The sequence below is a fragment of the Haematobia irritans genome, chromosome 3 (assembly GCF_050003625.1).
Source record: "Haematobia irritans isolate KBUSLIRL chromosome 3, ASM5000362v1, whole genome shotgun sequence".
NCBI classification, from domain to species: domain Eukaryota; kingdom Metazoa; phylum Arthropoda; class Insecta; order Diptera; family Muscidae; genus Haematobia; species Haematobia irritans.
In genome coordinates this window covers 93671151-93691184 of record NC_134399.1, presented here as the reverse complement: position 1 = coordinate 93691184, position 20034 = coordinate 93671151, and positions in this window count along the sequence as shown.

The following is a 20034-nucleotide window of genomic DNA, read 5'->3' as shown; positions in this document are numbered from 1 at the left end:
AAGTCCTTTTCGCTCTAGGACGCATATTTAAGGAGATATGCACAAAAGAAGTTTTTCATATAAAAATTTCAATTTTTTTAGGTTTTGGGTGGATTTTTCAATTTTTTGGGGGTGGTCACGAATTAAAGTCCTTTTCGCTCTAGGACGCATATTTAAGGAGATATGGGCAAAAGAAGTTTTTCATATAAAAATTTCAATTTTTTAGGTTTTGGGTGGATTTTTCAATTTTTTGGGGGTGGTCACGAATTAAAGTCCTTTTCGCTCTAGGACGAATATTTATGGAGATATGGGCAAAAGAAGTTTTTCATATAAAAATTTAATCTTTTTAGGTTTTGGGTGGATTTTTAAATTTTTTGGGGGTGGTCACGAATTAAAGTCCTTTTCGCTCTAGGACGCTTAGTTTAGGAGATATGGGCAAAAGAAGTTTTTCATATAAAAATTTCAATTTTTTTAGGTTTTGGGTGGATTTTTCAATTTTTTGGGGGTGGTCACGAATTAAAGTCCTTTTCGCTCTAGGACGCATATTTAAGGAGATATGGGCAAAAGAAGTTTTTCATATAAAAATTTCAATTTTTTTAGGTTTTGGGTGGATTTTTCAATTTTTTGGGGGTGGTCACGAATTAAAGTCCTTTTCGCTCTAGGACGCATATTTAAGGAGATATGGGCAAAAGAAGTTTTTCATATAAAAATTTAAATTTTTTTAGGTTTTGGGTGGATTTTTCAATTTTTTGGGGGTGGTCACGAATTAAAGTCCTTTTCGCTCTAGGACGCTTAGTTTAGGAGATATGGGCAAAGAAGTTTTTCATATAAAAATTTAAATTTTTTAGGATTTGGGTGGATTTTTCAATTTTTTGGGGGTGGTCACGAATTAAAGTCCTTTTCGCTCTAGCACGCATATTTAAGGAGATATGGGCAAAAGAAGTTTTTCATATAAAAATTTCAATTTTTTTAGGTTTTAGGTGGATTTTTCAATTTTTTAGGGGTGGTCACGAATTAAAGTCCTTTTCGCTCTAGGACGCTTAGTTTAGGAGATATGGGCAAAAGAAGTTTTTCATATAAAAATTTCAATTTTTTTAGATTTTGGGTGGATTTTTCAATTTCTTGGGGGTGGTCACGAATTAAAGGCCTTTTCGCTATAGGACAAGATATGGGCAACAGAAGTTTTTCATATAAAAATTTAAATTTTTTGGGGGTGGTCACGAATTAAAGTCCTTTTCGCTCTAGGACGCTTAGTTTAGGAGATATGGGCAAAAGAAGTTTTTCATATAAAAATTTAATTTTTTTTAGGTTTTGGGTGGATTTTTCAATTTTTTGGGGGTGGTCACGAATTAAAGTCCTTTTCGCTCTAGGACGCATATTTATGGAGATATGGGCAAAAGAAGTTATTCATATAAAAATTTTAATTTTTTTAGGTTTTGGGTGGATTTTTCAATGTTTTGGGGGTGGTCACGAATTAAAGTCCTTTTCGCTCTAGGACGCTTAGTTTAGGAGATATGGGCAAAAGAAGTTTTTCATATAAAAATTTCATTTTTTTTAGGTTTTGGGTGGATTTTTAAATTTTTTGGGGTTGGTCTCGAATTAAAGTCCTTTTCGCTCTAGGACGCATATTTAAGGAGATATGGGCAAAAGAAGTTTTTCATATAAAAATTTCAATTTTTAAATTTTTTTAGGTTTTGGGTGGATTTTTCAATTTTTTGGGGGTGGTCACGAATTAAAGTCCTTTTCGCTATAGGACGCATATTTAAGGAGATAGGGGCAAAAGAAGTTTTTCATATAAAAATTTCAATTTTTTTAGGTTTTGGGTGGATTTTTCAATTTTTTGGGGGTGGTCACGAATTGAAGTCCTTTTCGCTCTAGGACGCTTAGTTTAGGAGATATGGGCAAAAGAAGTTTTTCATATAAAAATTTAAATTTTTTTAGGTTTTGGGTGGATTTTTCAATTTTTTGGGGGTGGTCACGAATTAAAGTCCTTTTCGCTCTAGGACGCATATTTAAGGAGATATGGGCAAAAGAAGTTTTTCATATAAAAATTTAAATTTTTTTAGGTTTTGGGTGGATTTTTTAATTTTTTGGGGGTGGTCACGAATTTAAGACCTTTTCGCTATAGGACGCATATTTAAGGAGATATGGGCAAAAGAAGTTTTTCATATAAAAATTTCAATTTTTTTAGGTTTTGGGTGGATTTTTCAATTTTTTGGGGATGGTCACGAATTAAAGTCCTTTTCGCTCTAGGACGCATATTTAAGGAGATATGGGCAAAAGAAGTTTTTCATATAAAAATTTAAATTTTTTTAGGTTTTGGGTGGATTTTTCAATTTTTTGGGGGTGGTCACGAATTAAAGTCCTTTTCGCTCTAGGACGCTTAGTTTAGGAGATATGGGCAAAAGAAATTTTTCATATAAAAATTTAAATTTTTTTAGGTTTTGGGTGGATTTTTCAATTTTTTGGGGGTGGTCACGAATTAAAGTCCTTTTCGCTCTAGGACGCATATTTAAGGAGATATGGGCAAAAGAAGTTTTTCATATAAAAATTTCAATTTTTTTAGGTTTTGGGTGGATTTTTCAATTTTTTGGGGGTGGTCACGAATTAAAGTCCTTTTCGCTCTAGGACGCATATTTAAGGAGATATGGGCAAAAGAAGTTTTTCATATAAAAATTTAAATTTTTTTAGGTTTTGGGTGGATTTTTCAATTTTTTGGGGGTGGTCACGAATTAAAGTCCTTTTCGCTCTAGGACGCTTAGTTTAGGAGATATGGGCAAAAGAAGTTTTTCATATAAAAATTTCATTTTTTTTAGGTTTTGGGTGGATTTTTCAATTTTTTGGGGGTGGTCACGAATTAAAGTCCTTTTCGCTCTAGGACGCTTAGTTTAGGAGATATGGGCAAAAGAAGTTTTTCATATAAAAATTTAAATTTTTTTAGGTTTCGGGTGGATTTTTCAATTTAAAAATTTAAATTTTTTTAGGTTTTGGGTGGATTTTTCAATTTTTTGGGGGTGGTCACGAATAAAAGTCCTTTTCGCTCTAGGACGCTTAGTTTAAGAGATATGGGCAAAAGAAGTTTTTCATATAAAAATTTCATTTTTTTTAGGTTTTGGGTGGATTTTTCAATTTTTTGGGGGTGGTCACGAATTAAAGGCCTTTTCGCTCTAGGTCGCATATTTAAGGAGATATGGGCAAAGGTTAGGTTAGGTTAGGTGGCAGCCCGATGTATCAGGCTCACTTAGACTATTCAGTCCATTGTGATACCACATTGGTGAACTTCTCTCTTATCACTGAGTGCTGCCCGATTCCATGTTAAGCTCAATGACAAGGGACCTCCTTTTTATCGCCGAGTCCGAACGGCGTTCCACATTGCAGTGAAACCACTTTGAGAAGTTTTGAAACCCTCAGAAATGTCACCAGCATTACTGAGGTGGGATAATCCACCGCTGAAAAACTTTTTGGTGTTCGGTCGAAGCAGGAATCGAACCCACGACCTTGTGTATGCAAGGCGGGCATGCTAACCATTGCACCACGGTGGCTCCCGTGGGGCAAAAGAAGTTTTTCATATAAAAATTTCAATTTTTTAGGTTTTGGGTGGATTTTTCAATTTTTTTTGGGGGTGGTTACGAATTAAAGGCCTTTTCGCTCTAGGACGCATATTTAAGGAGATATGGGCAAAAGAAGTTTTTCATATTCTTTTAGGTTTTTGGGTGGATTTTTCAATTTTTTGGGGGTGGTCACGAATTAAAGTCCTTTTCGCTCTAGGACGCTTAGTTTAAGAGATATGGGCAAAAGAAGTTTTTCATATAAAAATTTCATTTTTTTTAGGTTTTGGGTGGATTTTTCAATTTTTTGGGGGTGGTCACGAATTAAAGGCCTTTTCGCTCTAGGACGCATATTTAAGGAGATATGGGCAAAAGAAGTTTTTCATATAAAAATTTAAATTTTTTTAGGTTTTGGGTGGATTTTTCAATTTTTTGGGGGTGGTCACGAATTAAAGTCCTTTTCGCTCTAGGACGCTTAGTTTAAGAGATATGGGCAAAAGAAGTTTTTCATATAAAAATTTCATTTTTTTAGGTTTTGGGTGGATTTTTCAATTTTTTGGGGGTGGTCACGAATTAAAGGCCTTTTCGCTCTAGGTCGCATATTTAAGGAGATATGGGCAAAAGAAGTTTTTCATATAAAAATTTCAATTTTTTAGGTTTTGGGTGGATTTTTCAATTTTTTTTGGGGGTGGTCACGAATTAAAGGCCTTTTCGCTCTAGGACGCATATTTAAGGAGATATGGGCAAAAGAAGTTTTTCATATAAAAATTTTAATTCTTTTAGGTTTTTGGGTGGATTTTTCAATTTTTTGGGGGTGGTCACGAATTAAAGTCCTTTTCGCTCTAGGACGCTTAGTTTAAGAGATATGGGCAAAAGAAGTTTTTCATATAAAAATTTCATTTTTTTTAGGTTTTGGGTGGATTTTTCAATTTTTTGGGGGTGGTCACGAATTAAAGGCCTTTTCGCTCTAGGACGCATATTTAAGGAGATATGGGCAAAAGAAGTTTTTCATATAAAAATTTCAATTTTTTTAGGTTTTGGGTGGATTTTTCAATTTTTTGGGGGTGGTCACGAATTAACGTCCTTTTCGCTCTAGGACGCTTAGTTTAAGAGATATGGGCAAAATAAGTTTTTCATATAAAAATTTAAATTTTTTTAGTTTTTGGGTGGATTTTTCAATTTTTTGGGGGTGGTCACTAATAAAAGTCCTTTTCGCTCTAGGACGCTTAGTTTAAGAGATATGGGCAAAAGAAGTTTTTCATATAAAAATTTCATTTTTTTAGGTTTTGGGTGGATTTTTCAATTTTTTGGGGGTGGTCACGAATTAAAGGCCTTTTCGCTCTAGGTCGCATATTTAAGGAGATATGGGCAAAAGAAGTTTTTCATATAAAAATTTCAATTTTTTAGGTTTTGGGTGGATTTTTCAATTTTTTTTGGGGGTGGTCACGAATTAAAGGCCTTTTCGCTCTAGGACGCATATTTAAGGAGATATGGGCAAAAGAAGTGTTTCATATAAAAATTTAAATTTTTTTAGGTTTTGGGTGGATTTTTCAATTTTTTGGGGGTGGTCACGAATTAAAGTCCTTTTCGCTCTAGGACGCATATTTAAGGAGATATGGGCAAAAGAAGTTTTTCATATAAAAATTTCAATTTTTTAGGTTTTGGGTGGATTTTTCAATTTTTTTTGGGGGTGGTCACGAATTAAAGGCCTTTTCGCTCTAGGACGCATATTTAAGGAGATATGGGCGAAAGAAGTGTTTCATATAAAAATTTAAATTTTTTTAGGTTTTGGGTGGATTTTTCAATTTTTTGGGGGTGGTCACGAATTAAAGTCCTTTTCGCTCTAGGACGCATATTTAAGGAGATATGGGCAAAAGAAGTTTTTCATATAAAAATTTCAATTTTTTTAGGTTTTGGGTGGATTTTTCAATTTTTTGGGGGTGGTCACGAATTAAAGTCCTTTTCGCTCTAGGACGTTTAGTTTAAGAGATATGGGCAAAAGAAGTTTTTCATATAAAAATTTCATTTTTTTAGGTTTTGGGTGGATTTTTCAATTTTTTGGGGGTGGTCACGAATTAAAGGCCTTTTCGCTCTAGGACGCATATTTAAGGAGATATGGGCAAAAGAAGTTTTTCATATAAAAATTTCAATTCTTTTAGGTTTTTGGGTGGATTTTTCAATTTTTTGGGGGTGGTCACGAATTAAAGTCCTTTTCGCTCTAGGACGCATATTTAAGGAGATATGGGCAAAAGAAGTTTTTCATATAAAAATTTAATTTTTTTTAGGTTTTGGGTGGATGTTTCAATTTTTTGGGGGTGGTCACGAATTAAAGTCCTTTTCGCTCTAGGACGCATATTTAAGGAGATATGGGCAAAAGAAGTTTTTCATATAAAAATTTAATTTTTTTTAGGTTTTGGGTGGATTTTTCAATTTTTTGGGGGTGGTCACGAATTAAAGTCCTTTTCGCTATTGGACGCATATTTAAGGAGATATGGGCAAAAGAAGTTTTTCATATAAAAATTTTAATTCTTTTAGGTTTTTGGGTGGATTTTTCAATTTTTTGGGGGTGGTCACGAATTAAAGTCCTTTTCGCTCTAGGACGCTTAGTTTAAGAGATATGGGCAAAAGACGTTTTTCATATAAAAATTTCATTTTTTTTTAGGTTTTGGGTGGATTTTTCAATTTTTTGGGGGTGGTCACGAATTAAAGGCCTTTTCGTTCTAGGACGCATATTTAAGGAGATATGGGCAAAAGAAGTTTTTCATATAAAAATTTCATTTTTTTAGGTTTTGGGTGGATTTTTCAATTTTTTGGGGGTGGTCACGAATTAAAGTCCTTTTCGCTATTGGACGCATATTTAAGGAGATATGGGCAAAAGAAGTGTTTCATATAAAAATTTAAATTTTTTTAGGTTTTGGGTGGATTTTTCAATTTTTTGGGGGTGGTCACGAATTAAAGTCCTTTTCGCTCTAGGACGCATATTTAAGGAGATATGGGCAAAAGAAGTTTTTCATATAAAAATTTCATTTTTTTAGGTTTTGGGTGGATTTTTCAATTTTTTGGGGGTGGTCACGAATTAAAGGCCTTTTCGCTCTAGGACGCATATTTAAGGAGATATGGGCAAAAGAAGTTTTTCATATAAAAATTTCAATTCTTTTAGGTTTTTGGGTGGATTTTTCAATTTTTTGGGGGTGGTCACGAATTAAAGTCCTTTTCGCTCTAGGACGCATATTTAAGGAGATATGGGCAAAAGAAGTTTTTCATATAAAAATTTAATTTTTTTTAGGTTTTGGGTGGATTTTTCAATTTTTTGGGGGTGGTCACGAATTAAAGTCCTTTTCGCTCTAGGACGCATATTTAAGGAGATATGGGCAAAAGAAGTTTTTCATATAAAAATTTAATTTTTTTTAGGTTTTGGGTGGATTTTTCAATTTTTTGGGGGTGGTCACGAATTAAAGTCCTTTTCGCTATTGGACGCATATTTAAGGAGATATGGGCAAAAGAAGTTTTTCATATAAAAATTTTAATTCTTTTAGGTTTTTGGGTGGATTTTTCAATTTTTTAGGGGTGGTCACGAATTAAAGTCCTTTTCGCTCTAGGACGCTTAGTTTAAGAGATATGGGCAAAAGACGTTTTTCATATAAAAATTTCATTTTTTTTAGGTTTTGGGTGGATTTTTCAATTTTTTGGGGGTGGTCACGAATTAAAGGCCTTTTCGCTCTAGGACGCATATTTAAGGAGATATGGGCAAAAGAAGTTTTTCATATAAAAATTTCATTTTTTTAGGTTTTGGGTGGATTTTTCAATTTTTTGGGGGTGGTCACGAATTAAAGTCCTTTTCGCTATTGGACGCATATTTAAGGAGATATGGGCAAAAGAAGTGTTTCATATAAAAATTTAAATTTTTTTAGGTTTTGGGTGGATTTTTCAATTTTTTGGGGGTGGTCACGAATTAAAGTCCTTTTCGCTCTAGTACGCATATTTAAGGAGATATGGGCAAAAGAAGTTTTTCATATAAAAATTTCAATTTTTCAGGTTTTGGGTGGATTTAAGGAGATATGGGCAAAAGAAGTTTTTCATATAAAAATTTCAATTCTTTTAGGTTTTTGGGTGGATTTTTCAATTTTTTGGGGGTGGTCACGAATTAAAGTCCTTTTCGCTCTAGGACGCATATTTAAGGAGATATGGGCAAAAGAAGTTTTTCATATAAAAATTTAATTTTTTTTAGGTTTTGGGTGGATTTTTCAATTTTTTGGGGGTGGTCACGAATTAAAGTCCTTTTCGCTCTAGGACGCATATTTAAGGAGATATGGGCAAAAGAAGTTTTTCATATAAAAATTTCAATTTTTGTAGGTTTTGGGTGGATTTTTCAATTTTTTGGGGGTGGTCACGAATTAAAGTCCTTTTCGCTCTAGGACGCTTAGTTTAAGAGATATGGGCAAAGGAAGTTTTTCATATAAAAATTTCATTTTTTTTAGGTTTTGGGTGGATTTTTCAATTTTTTGGGGGTGGTCACGAATTAAAGGCCTTTTCGCTCTAGGACGCATATTTAAGGAGATATAGGCAAAAGAAGTTTTTCATATAAAAATTTCATTTTTTAAGTTTTGGGTGGATTTTTAAATTTTTTGGGGGTGGTCACGAATTAAAGTCCTTTTCGCTATTGGACGCATATTTAAGGAGATATGGGCAAAAGAAGTTTTTCATATAAAAATTTAATTTTTTTAGGTTTTGGGTGGATTTTTCAATTTTTTGGGGGTGGTCACGAATTAAAGTCCTTTTCGCTCTAGGACGCATATTTAAGGAGATATGGGCAAAAGAAGTTTTTCATATAAAAATTTCAATTTTTTAGGTTTTGGGCGGATTTTTCAATTTTTTTGGGGGTGGTCACGAATTAAAGGCCTTTTCGCTCTAGGACGCATATTTAAGGAGATATGGGCAAAAGAAGTTTTTCATATAAAAATTTTAATTCTTTTAGGTTTTTGGGTGGATTTTTCAATTTTTTGGGGGTGGTCACGAATTAAAGTCCTTTTCGCTCTAGGACGCTTAGTTTAAGAGATATGGGCAAAAGAAGTTTTTCATATAAAAATTTCATTTTTTTTAGGTTTTTGGGTGGATTTTTCAATTTTTTGGGGGTGGTCACGAATTAAAGTCCTTTTCGCTATTGGACGCATATTTAAGGAGATATGGGCAAAAGAAGTTTTTCATATAAAAATTTAAATTTTTTTAGGTTTTGGGTGGATTTTTCAATTTTTTGGGGGTGGTCACGAATTAAAGTCCTTTTCGCTCTAGGACGCATATTTAAGGAGATATGGGCAAAAGAAGTTTTTCATATAAAAATTTCAATTTTTTAGGTTTTGGGTGGATTTTTCAATTTTTTTGGGGGTGGTCACGAATTAAAGGCCTTTTCGCTCTAGGACGCATATTTAAGGAGATATGGGCAAAAGAAGTTTTTCATATAAAAATTTTAATTCTTTTAGGTTTTTGGGTGGATTTTTCAATTTTTTGGGGGTGGTCACGAATTAAAGTCCTTTTCGCTCTAGGACGCTTAGTTTAAGAGATAGGGGCAAAAGAAGTTTTTCATATAAAAATTTCAATTTTTTTAGGTTTTGGGTGGATTTTTCAATTTTTTGGGGGTGGTCACGAATTAACGTCCTTTTCGCTCTAGGACGCTTAGTTTAAGAGATATGGGCAAAATAAGTTTTTCATATAAAAATTTAAATTTTTTTAGGTTTTGGGTGGATTTTTCAATTTTTTGGGGGTGGTCACGAATAAAAGTCCTTTTCGCTCTAGGACGCTTAGTTTAAGAGATATGGGCAAAAGAAGTTTTTCATATAAAAATTTCATTTTTTTTAGGTTTTGGGTGGATTTTTCAATTTTTTGGGGGTGGTCACGAATTAAAGGCCTTTTCGCTCTAGGTCGCATATTTAAGGAGATATGGGCAAAAGAAGTTTTTCATATAAAAATTTCAATTTTTTAGGTTTTGGGTGGATTTTTCAATTTTTTTTGGGGGTGGTCACGAATTAAAGGCCTTTTCGCTCTAGGACGCATATTTAAGGAGATATGGGCAAAAGAAGTGTTTCATATAAAAATTTAAATTTTTTTAGGTTTTGGGTGGATTTTTCAATTTTTTGGGGGTGGTCACGAATTAAAGTCCTTTTCGCTCTAGGACGCATATTTAAGGAGATATGGGCAAAAGAAGTTTTTCATATAAAAATTTCAATTTTTTAGGTTTTGGGTGGATTTTTCAATTTTTTTTGGGGGTGGTCACGAATTAAAGGCCTTTTCGCTCTAGGACGCATATTTAAGGAGATATGGGCAAAAGAAGTGTTTCATATAAAAATTTAAATTTTTTTAGGTTTTGGGTGGATTTTTCAATTTTTTGGGGGTGGTCACGAATTAAAGTCCTTTTCGCTCTAGGACGCATATTTAAGGAGATATGGGCAAAAGAAGTTTTTCATATAAAAATTTAAATTTTTTTAGGTTTTGGGTGGATTTTTCAATTTTTTGGGGGTGGTCACGAATTAAAGTCCTTTTCGCTCTAGGACGCTTAGTTTAAGAGATATGGGCAAAAGAAGTTTTTCATATAAAAATTTCATTTTTTTAGGTTTTGGGTGGATTTTTCAATTTTTTGGGGGTGGTCACGAATTAAAGGCCTTTTCGCTCTAGGACGCATATTTAAGGAGATATGGGCAAAAGAAGTTTTTCATATAAAAATTTCAATTCTTTTAGGTTTTTGGGTGGATTTTTCAATTTTTTGGGGGTGGTCACGAATTAAAGTCCTTTTCGCTCTAGGACGCATATTTAAGGAGATATGGGCAAAAGAAGTTTTTCATATAAAAATTTAATTTTTTTTAAGTTTTGGGTGGATTTTTAAATTTTTTGGGGGTGGTCACGAATTAAAGTCCTTTTCGCTCTAGGACGCATATTTAAGGAGATATGGGCAAAAGAAGTTTTTCATATAAAAATTTAATTTTTTTTAGGTTTTGGGTGGATTTTTCAATTTTTTGGGGGTGGTCACGAATTAAAGTCCTTTTCGCTATTGGACGCATATTTAAGGAGATATGGGCAAAAGAAGTTTTTCATATAAAAATTTTAATTCTTTTAGGTTTTTGGGTGGATTTTTCAATTTTTTGGGGGTGGTCACGAATTAAAGTCCTTTTCGCTCTAGGACGCTTAGTTTAAGAGATATGGGCAAAAGACGTTTTTCATATAAAAATTTCATTTTTTTTTTAGGTTTTGGGTGGATTTTTCAATTTTTTGGGGGTGGTCACGAATTAAAGGCCTTTTCGCTCTAGGACGCATATTTAAGGAGATATGGGCAAAAGAAGTTTTTCATATAAAAATTTCATTTTTTTAGGTTTTGGGTGGATTTTTCAATTTTTTGGGGGTGGTCACGAATTAAAGTCCTTTTCGCTATTGGACGCATATTTAAGGAGATATGGGCAAAAGAAGTGTTTCATATAAAAATTTAAATTTTTTTAGGTTTTGGGTGGATTTTTCAATTTTTTGGGGGTGGTCACGAATTAAAGTCCTTTTCGCTCTAGGACGCATATTTAAGGAGATATGGGCAAAAGAAGTTTTTCATATAAAAATTTCATTTTTTTAGGTTTTGGGTGGATTTTTCAATTTTTTGGGGGTGGTCACGAATTAAAGGCCTTTTCGCTCTAGGACGCATATTTAAGGAGATATGGGCAAAAGAAGTTTTTCATATAAAAATTTCAATTCTTTTAGGTTTTTGGGTGGATTTTTCAATTTTTTGGGGGTGGTCACGAATTAAAGTCCTTTTCGCTCTAGGACGCATATTTAAGGAGATATGGGCAAAAGAAGTTTTTCATATAAAAATTTAATTTTTTTTAGGTTTTGGGTGGATTTTTCAATTTTTTGGGGGTGGTCACGAATTAAAGTCCTTTTCGCTCTAGGACGCATATTTAAGGAGATATGGGCAAAAGAAGTTTTTCATATAAAAATTTCAATTTTTGTAGGTTTTGGGTGGATTTTTCAATTTTTTGGGGGTGGTCACGAATTAAAGTCCTTTTCGCTCTAGGACGCTTAGTTTAAGAGATATGGGCAAAAGAAGTTTTTCATATAAAAATTTCATTTTTTTTAGGTTTTGGGTGGATTTTTCAATTTTTTGGGGGTGGTCACGAATTAAAGGCCTTTTCGCTCTAGGACGCATATTTAAGGAGATATAGGCAAAAGAAGTTTTTCATATAAAAATTTCATTTTTTTAGGTTTTGGGTGGATTTTTAAATTTTTTGGGGGTGGTCACGAATTAAAGTCCTTTTCGCTATAGGACGCATATTTAAGGAGATATGGGCAAAAGAAGTTTTTCATATAAAAATTTAATTTTTTTTAGGTTTTGGGTGGATTTTTCAATTTTTTGGGGGTGGTCACGAATTAAAGTCCTTTTCGCTCTAGGACGCATATTTAAGGAGATATGGGCAAAAGAAGTTTTTCATATAAAAATTTCAATTTTTTAGGTTTTGGGTGGATTTTTCAATTTTTTTGGGGGTGGTCACGAATTAAAGGCCTTTTCGCTCTAGGACGCATATTTAAGGAGATATGGGCAAAAGAAGTTTTTCATATAAAAATTTTAATTCTTTTAGGTTTTTGGGTGGATTTTTCAATTTTTTGGGGGTGGTCACGAATTAAAGTCCTTTTCGCTCTAGGGCGCTTAGTTTAAGAGATATGGGCAAAAGAAGTTTTTCATATAAAAATTTCATTTTTTTTAGGTTTTTGGGTGGATTTTTCAATTTTTTGGGGGTGGTCACGAATTAAAGTCCTTTTCGCTCTAGGACGCATATTTAAGGAGATATGGGCAAAAGAAGTTTTTCATATAAAAATTTCATTTTTTTAGGTTTTGGGTGGATTTTTCAATTTTTTGGGGGTGGTCACGAATTAAAGGCCTTTTCGCTCTAGGACGCATATTTAAGGAGATATGGGCAAAAGAAGTTTTTCATATAAAAATTTCAATTCTTTTAGGTTTTTGGGTGGATTTTTCAATTTTTTGGGGGTGGTCACGAATTAAAGTCCTTTTCGCTCTAGGACGCATATTTAAGGAGATATGGGCAAAAGAAGTTTTTCATATAAAAATTTAATTTTTTTTAGGTTTTGGGTGGATTTTTCAATTTTTTGGGGGTGGTCACGAATTAAAGTCCTTTTCGCTCTAGGACGCATATTTAAGGAGATATGGGCAAAAGAAGTTTTTCATATAAAAATTTCAATTTTTGTAGGTTTTGGGTGGATTTTTCAATTTTTTGGGGGTGGTCACGAATTAAAGTCCTTTTCGCTCTAGGACGCTTAGTTTAAGAGATATGGGCAAAAGAAGTTTTTCATATAAAAATTTCATTTTTTTTAGGTTTTGGGTGGATTTTTCAATTTTTTGGGGGTGGTCACGAATTAAAGGCCTTTTCGCTCTAGGACGCATATTTAAAGAGATATAGGCAAAAGAAGTTTTTCATATAAAAATTTCATTTTTTTAGGTCCTAGAGCGAAAAGGCCTTTAATTCGTGACCACCCCCAAAAAATTGAAAAATCCACCCAAAACCTAAAAAAAAATGAAATTTTTATATGAAAAACTTCTTTTGCCCCTATCTCTTAAACTAAGCGTCCTAGAGCGAAAAGGACTTTAATTCGTGACCACCCCCAAAAAATTGAAAAATCCACCCAAAACCTAAAAAATTGAAATTTTTATATGAAAAACTTCTTTTGCCCATATCTCCTTAAATATGCGTCCTAGAGCGAAAAGGACTTTAATTCGTGACCACCCCCAAAAAATTGAAAAATCCACCCAAAACCTAAAAAAATTTAAATTTTTATATGAAAAACTTCTTTTGCCCATATCTCCTTAAATATGCGTCCAATAGCGAAAAGGACTTTAATTCGTGACCACCCCCAAAAAATTGAAAAATCCACCCAAAACCTAAAAAAAATTAAAATTTTTATATGAAAAACTTCTTTTGCCCATATCTCCTTAAATATGCGTCCTAGAGCGAAAAGGCCTTTAATTCGTGACCACCCCCAAAAAAATTGAAAAATCCACCCAAAACCTAAAAAATTGAAATTTTTATATGAAAAACTTCTTTTGCCCATATCTCCTTAAATATGCGTCCTAGAGCGAAAAGGACTTTAATTCGTGACCACCCCCAAAAAATTGAAAAATCCACCCAAAACCTAAAAAAATTTAAATTTTTATATGAAAAACTTCTTTTGCCCATATCTCCTTAAATATGCGTCCAATAGCGAAAAGGACTTTAATTCGTGACCACCCCCAAAAAATTGAAAAATCCACCCAAAACCTAAAAAAAATTAAATTTTTATATGAAAAACTTCTTTTGTCCATATCTCCTTAAATATGCGTCCTAGAGCGAAAAGGACTTTAATTCGTGACCACCCCCAAAAAATTGAAAAATCCACCCAAAAACCTAAAAAAAATGAAATTTTTATATGAAAAACTTCTTTTGCCCATATCTCTTAAACTAAGCGCCCTAGAGCGAAAAGGACTTTAATTCGTGACCACCCCCAAAAAATTGAAAAATCCACCCAAAAACCTAAAAGAATTAAAATTTTTATATGAAAAACTTCTTTTGCCCATATCTCCTTAAATATGCGTCCTAGAGCGAAAAGGCCTTTAATTCGTGACCACCCCCAAAAAAATTGAAAAATCCACCCAAAACCTAAAAAAATGACATTTTTATATGAAAAACTTCTTTTGTCCATATCTCCTTAAATATGCGTCCTAGAGCGAAAAGGCCTTTAATTCGTGACCACCCCCAAAAAATTGAAAAATCCACCCAAAACCTAAAAAAAAATGAAATTTTTATATGAAAAACTTCTTTTGCCCATATCTCCTTAAATATGCGTCCTAGAGCGAAAAGGACTTTAATTCGTGACCACCCCCAAAAAATTGAAAAATCCACCCAAAAGCCTAAAAGAATTAAAATTTTTATATGAACAACTTCTTTTGCCCATATCTCCTTAAATATGCGTCCTAGAGCGAAAAGGTCTTTAATTCGTGACCACCCCCAAAAAAATTGAAAAATCCACCCAAAACCAAAAAAATTGAAATTTTTATATGAAAAACTTCTTTTGCCCATATCTCCTTAAATATGCGTCCTAGAGCGAAAAGGACTTTAATTCGTGACCACCCCCAAAAAATAGAAAAATCCACCCAAAAACCTAAAAGAATTGAAATTTTTATATGAAAAACTTCTTTTGCCCATATCTCCTTAAATATGCGTCCTAGAGCGAAAAGGCCTTTAATTCGTGACCACCCCCAAAAAATTGAAAAATCCACCCAAAACCTAAAAAATTGAAATTTTTATATGAAAAACTTCTTTTGCCCATATCTCCTTAAATATGCGTCCTAGAGCGAAAAGGACTTTAATTCGTGACCACCCCCAAAAAATTGAAAAATCCACCCAAAACCTAAAAAAATTTAAATTTTTATATGAAACACTTCTTTTGCCCATATCTCCTTAAATATGCGTCCAATAGCGAAGAGGACTTTAATTCGTGACCACCCCCAAAAAATTGAAAAATCCACCCAAAACCTAAAAAAATTTAAATTTTTATATGAAAAACTTCTTTTGCCCATATCTCCTTAAATATGCGTCCAATAGCGAAAAGGACTTTAATTCGTGACCACCCCCAAAAAATTGAAAAATCCACCCAAAACCTAAAAAAATGACATTTTTATATGAAAAACTTCTTTTGTCCATATCTCCTTAAATATGCGTCCTAGAGCGAAAAGGCCTTTAATTCGTGACCACCCCCAAAAAATTGAAAAATCCACCCAAAACCTAAAAAAAAATGAAATTTTTATATGAAAAACTTCTTTTGCCCCTATCTCTTAAACTAAGCGTCCTAGAGCGAAAAGGACTTTAATTCGTGACCACCCCCAAAAAATTGAAAAATCCACCCAAAACCTAAAAAATTGAAATTTTTATATGAAAAACTTCTTTTGCCCATATCTCCTTAAATATGCGTCCTAGAGCGAAAAGGACTTTAATTCGTGACCACCCCCAAAAAATTGAAAAATCCACCCAAAACCTAAAAAAATTTAAATTTTTATATGAAAAACTTCTTTTGCCCATATCTCCTTAAATATGCGTCCAATAGCGAAAAGGACTTTAATTCGTGACCACCCCCAAAAAATTGAAAAATCCACCCAAAACCTAAAAAAAATTAAAATTTTTATATGAAAAACTTCTTTTGCCCATATCTCCTTAAATATGCGTCCTAGAGCGAAAAGGCCTTTAATTCGTGACCACCCCCAAAAAAATTGAAAAATCCACCCAAAACCTAAAAAATTGAAATTTTTATATGAAAAACTTCTTTTGCCCATATCTCCTTAAATATGCGTCCTAGAGCGAAAAGGACTTTAATTCGTGACCACCCCCAAAAAATTGAAAAATCCACCCAAAACCTAAAAAAATTTAAATTTTTATATGGGTGGATTTTTCTATTTTTTGGGGGTGGTCACGAATTAAAGTCCTTTTCGCTCTAGGACGCATATTTCAGGAGATATGGGCAAAAGAAGTTTTTCATATAAAAATTTCAATTTTTTAGGTTTTGGGTGGATTTTTCAATTTTTTTGGGGGTGGTCACGAATTAAAGACCTTTTCGCTCTAGGACGCATATTTAAGGAGATATGGGCAAAAGAAGTTGTTCATATAAAAATTTTAATTCTTTTAGGCTTTTGGGTGGATTTTGCAATTTTTTGGGGGTGGTCACGAATTAAAGTCCTTTTCGCTCTAGGACGCATATTTAAGGAGATATGGGCAAAAGAAGTTTTTCATATAAAAATTTCAATTTTTTAGGTTTTGTGTGGATTTTTCAATTTTTTTGGGGGTGGTCACGAATTAAAGGCCTTTTCGCTCTAGGACGCATATTTAAGGAGATATGGGCAAAAGAAGTTTTTCATATAAAAATTTTAATTCTTTTAGGTTTTTGGGTGGATTTTTCAATTTTTTGGGGGTGGTCACGAATTAAAGTCCTTTTCGCTCTAGGACGCTTAGTTTAAGAGATAGGGGCAAAAGAAGTTTTTCATATAAAAATTTCATTTTTTTTTAGGTTTTGGGTGGATTTTTCAATTTTTTGGGGGTGGTCACGAATTAAAGGCCTTTTCGCTCTAGGACGCATATTTAAGGAGATATGGACATAAGAAGTTTTTCATATAAAAATGTCATTTTTTTAGGTTTTGGGTGGATTTTTCAATTTTTTGGGGGTGGTCACGAATTAAAGTCCTTTTCGCTATTGGACGCATATTTAAGGAGATATGGGCAAAAGAAGTTTTTCATATAAAAATTTAAATTTTTTTAGGTTTTGGGTGGATTTTTCAATTTTTTGGGGGTGGTCACGAATTAAAGTCCTCTTCGCTATTGGACGCATATTTAAGGAGATATGGGCAAAAGAAGTGTTTCATATAAAAATTTAAATTTTTTTAGGTTTTGGGTGGATTTTTCAATTTTTTGGGGGTGGTCACGAATTAAAGTCCTTTTCGCTCTAGGACGCATATTTAAGGAGATATGGGCAAAAGAAGTTTTTCATATAAAAATTTCATTTTTTTAGGTTTTGGGTGGATTTTTCAATTTTTTGGGGGTGGTCACGAATTAAAGGCCTTTTCGCTCTAGGACGCATATTTAAGGAGATATGGGCAAAAGAAGTTTTTCATATAAAAATTTCAATTCTTTTAGGTTTTTGGGTGGATTTTTCTATTTTTTGGGGGTGGTCACGAATTAAAGTCCTTTTCGCTCTAGGACGCATATTTAAGGAGATATGGGCAAAAGAAGTTTTTCATATAAAAATTTCAATTTTTTAGGTTTTGGGTGGATTTTTCAATTTTTTTGGGGGTGGTCACGAATTAAAGACCTTTTCGCTCTAGGACGCATATTTAAGGAGATATGGGCAAAAGAAGTTTTTCATATAAAAATTTTAATTCTTTTAGGCTTTTGGGTGGATTTTTCAATTTTTTGGGGGTGGTCACGAATTAAAGTCCTTTTCGCTCTAGGACGCATATTTAAGGAGATATGGGCAAAAGAAGTTTTTCATATAAAAATTTCATTTTTTTAGGTTTTGGGTGGATTTTTCAATTTTTTGGGGGTGGTCACGAATTAAAGTCCTTTTCGCTATTGGACGCATATTTAAGGAGATATGGGCAAAAGAAGTGTTTCATATAAAAATTTAAATTTTTTTAGGTTTTGGGTGGATTTTTCAATTTTTTGGGGGTGGTCACGAATTAAAGTCCTTTTCGCTCTAGGACGCATATTTAATGAGATATGGGCAAAAGAAGTTTTTCATATAAAAATTTCAATTTTTTAGGTTTTGGGTGGATTTTTCAATTTTTTGGGGGTGGTCACGAATTAAAGGCCTTTTCGCTCTAGGACGCATATTTAAGGAGATATGGGCAAAAGAAATTTTTCATATAAAAATTTAAATTTTTTAGGTTTTGGGTGGATTTTTCAATTTTTTGGGGGTGGACACGAATTAAAGGCCTTTTCGCTCTAGGACGCATATTTAAGGAGATATGGGCAAAAGAAGTTTTTCATATAAAAATTTCAATTTTTTTAGGTTTTGGGTGGATTTTTCAATTTTTTGGGGGTGGTCACGAATTAAAGGCCCTTTCGCTCTAGGACGCATATTTAAAGAGATATGGGCAAAAGAAGTTTTTCATAAAAAAATTTCAATTTTTTTAAGTTTTGGGTGGATTTTTCAATTTTTTGAGGGTGGTCACGAATTAAAGGCCTTTTCGCTCTAGGACGCATATTTAAGGAGATATGGGCAAAAGAAGTTTTTCATATAAAAATTTAAATTTTTTTAGGTTTTGGGTGGATTTTTCAATTTTTTGGGGGTGGTCACGAATTAAAGTCCTTTTCGCTCTAGGACGCTTAGTTTAGGAGATATGGGCAAAAGAAGGGAAGGCAAGCATCATATAAAAATTTCAATTTTTTTAAGTTTTGGGTGGATTTTTCAATTTTTTGGGGGTGGTCACGAATTAAAGTCCTTTTCGCTCTAGGACGAATATTTATGGAGATATGGGCAAAAGAAGCTTTTCATATAAAAATTTAAATTTTTTTAGGTTTTGGGTGGATTTTTCAATTTTTTGGGGGTGGTCACGAATTAAAGGCCTTTTCGCTCTAGGACGCATATTTAAGGAGATATGGGCAAAAGAAGTTTTTCATATAAAATTTCAATTTTTTTAGGTTTTGGGTGGATTTTTCAATTTTTTGGGGGTGGTCACGAATTAATGGCCTTTTCGCTCTAGGACGCATATTTAAGGAGATATGGGCAAAAGAAGTTTTTCATATAAAAATTTCAATTTTTTTAGGTTTTGGGTGGATTTTTCAATTTTTTGGAGGTGGTCACGAATTAAAGTCCTTTTCGCTCTAGGACGCTTAGTTTAGGAGATATGGGCAAAAGAAGTTTTTCATATAAAAATTTAAATTTTTTTAGGTTTTGGGTGGATTTTTCAATTTTTTGGGGGTGGTCACGAATTAAAGTCCTTTTCGCTCTAGGACGCATATTTAAGGAGATATGGGCAAAAGAAGTTTTTCATATAAAAGTTTAAATTTTTTTAGGTTTTGGGTGGATTTTTCAATTTTTTGGGGGTGGTCACGAATTAAAGTCCTTTTCGCTCTAGGACGAATATTTATGGAGATATGGGCAAAAGAAGCTTTTCATATAAAAATTTCAATTTTTTTAGGTTTTGGGTGGATTTTTAAATTTTTTGGGGGTGGTCACGAATTAAAGGCCTTTACGCTCTAGGACGCATATTTAAGGAGATATGGGCAAAAGAAGTTTTTCATATAAAAATTTCAATTTTTTTAGGTTTTGGGTGGATTTTTCAATTTTTTGGGGATGGTCACGAATTAATGGCCTTTTCGCTCTAGGACGCATATTTAAGGAGATATGGGCAAAAGAAGTTTTTCATATAAAAATTTCAATTTTTTTAGGTTTTGGGTGGATTTTTCAATTTTTTGGGGGTGGTCACGAATTAAAGTCCTTTTCGCTCTAGGACGCTTAGTTTAGGAGATATGGGCAAAAGAAGTTTTTCATATAAAAATTTAAATTTTTTTAGGTTTTGGGTGGATTTTTCAATTTTTTGGGGGTGGTCACGAATTAAAGTCCTTTTCGCTCTAGGACGCATATTTAAGGAGATATGGGCAAAAGAAGTTTTTCATATAAAAGTTTAAATTTTTTTAGGTTTTGGGTGGATTTTTCAATTTTTTGGGGGTGGTCACGAATTAAAGGCCTTTTCGCTCTAGGACGCATATTTAAGGAGATATGGGCAAAAGAAGTTTTTCATATAAAAATTTCATTTTTTTTAGGTTTTGGGTGCATTTTTCAATTTTTTGGGGGTGGTCACGAATTAAAGTCCTTTTCGCTCTAGGACGCATATTTAAGGAGATATGGGCAAAAGAAGTTTTTCATATAAAAATTTCAATTCTTTTAGGTTTTGGGTGGATTTTTCAATTTTTTGAGGGTGGTCACGAATTAAAGGCCTTTT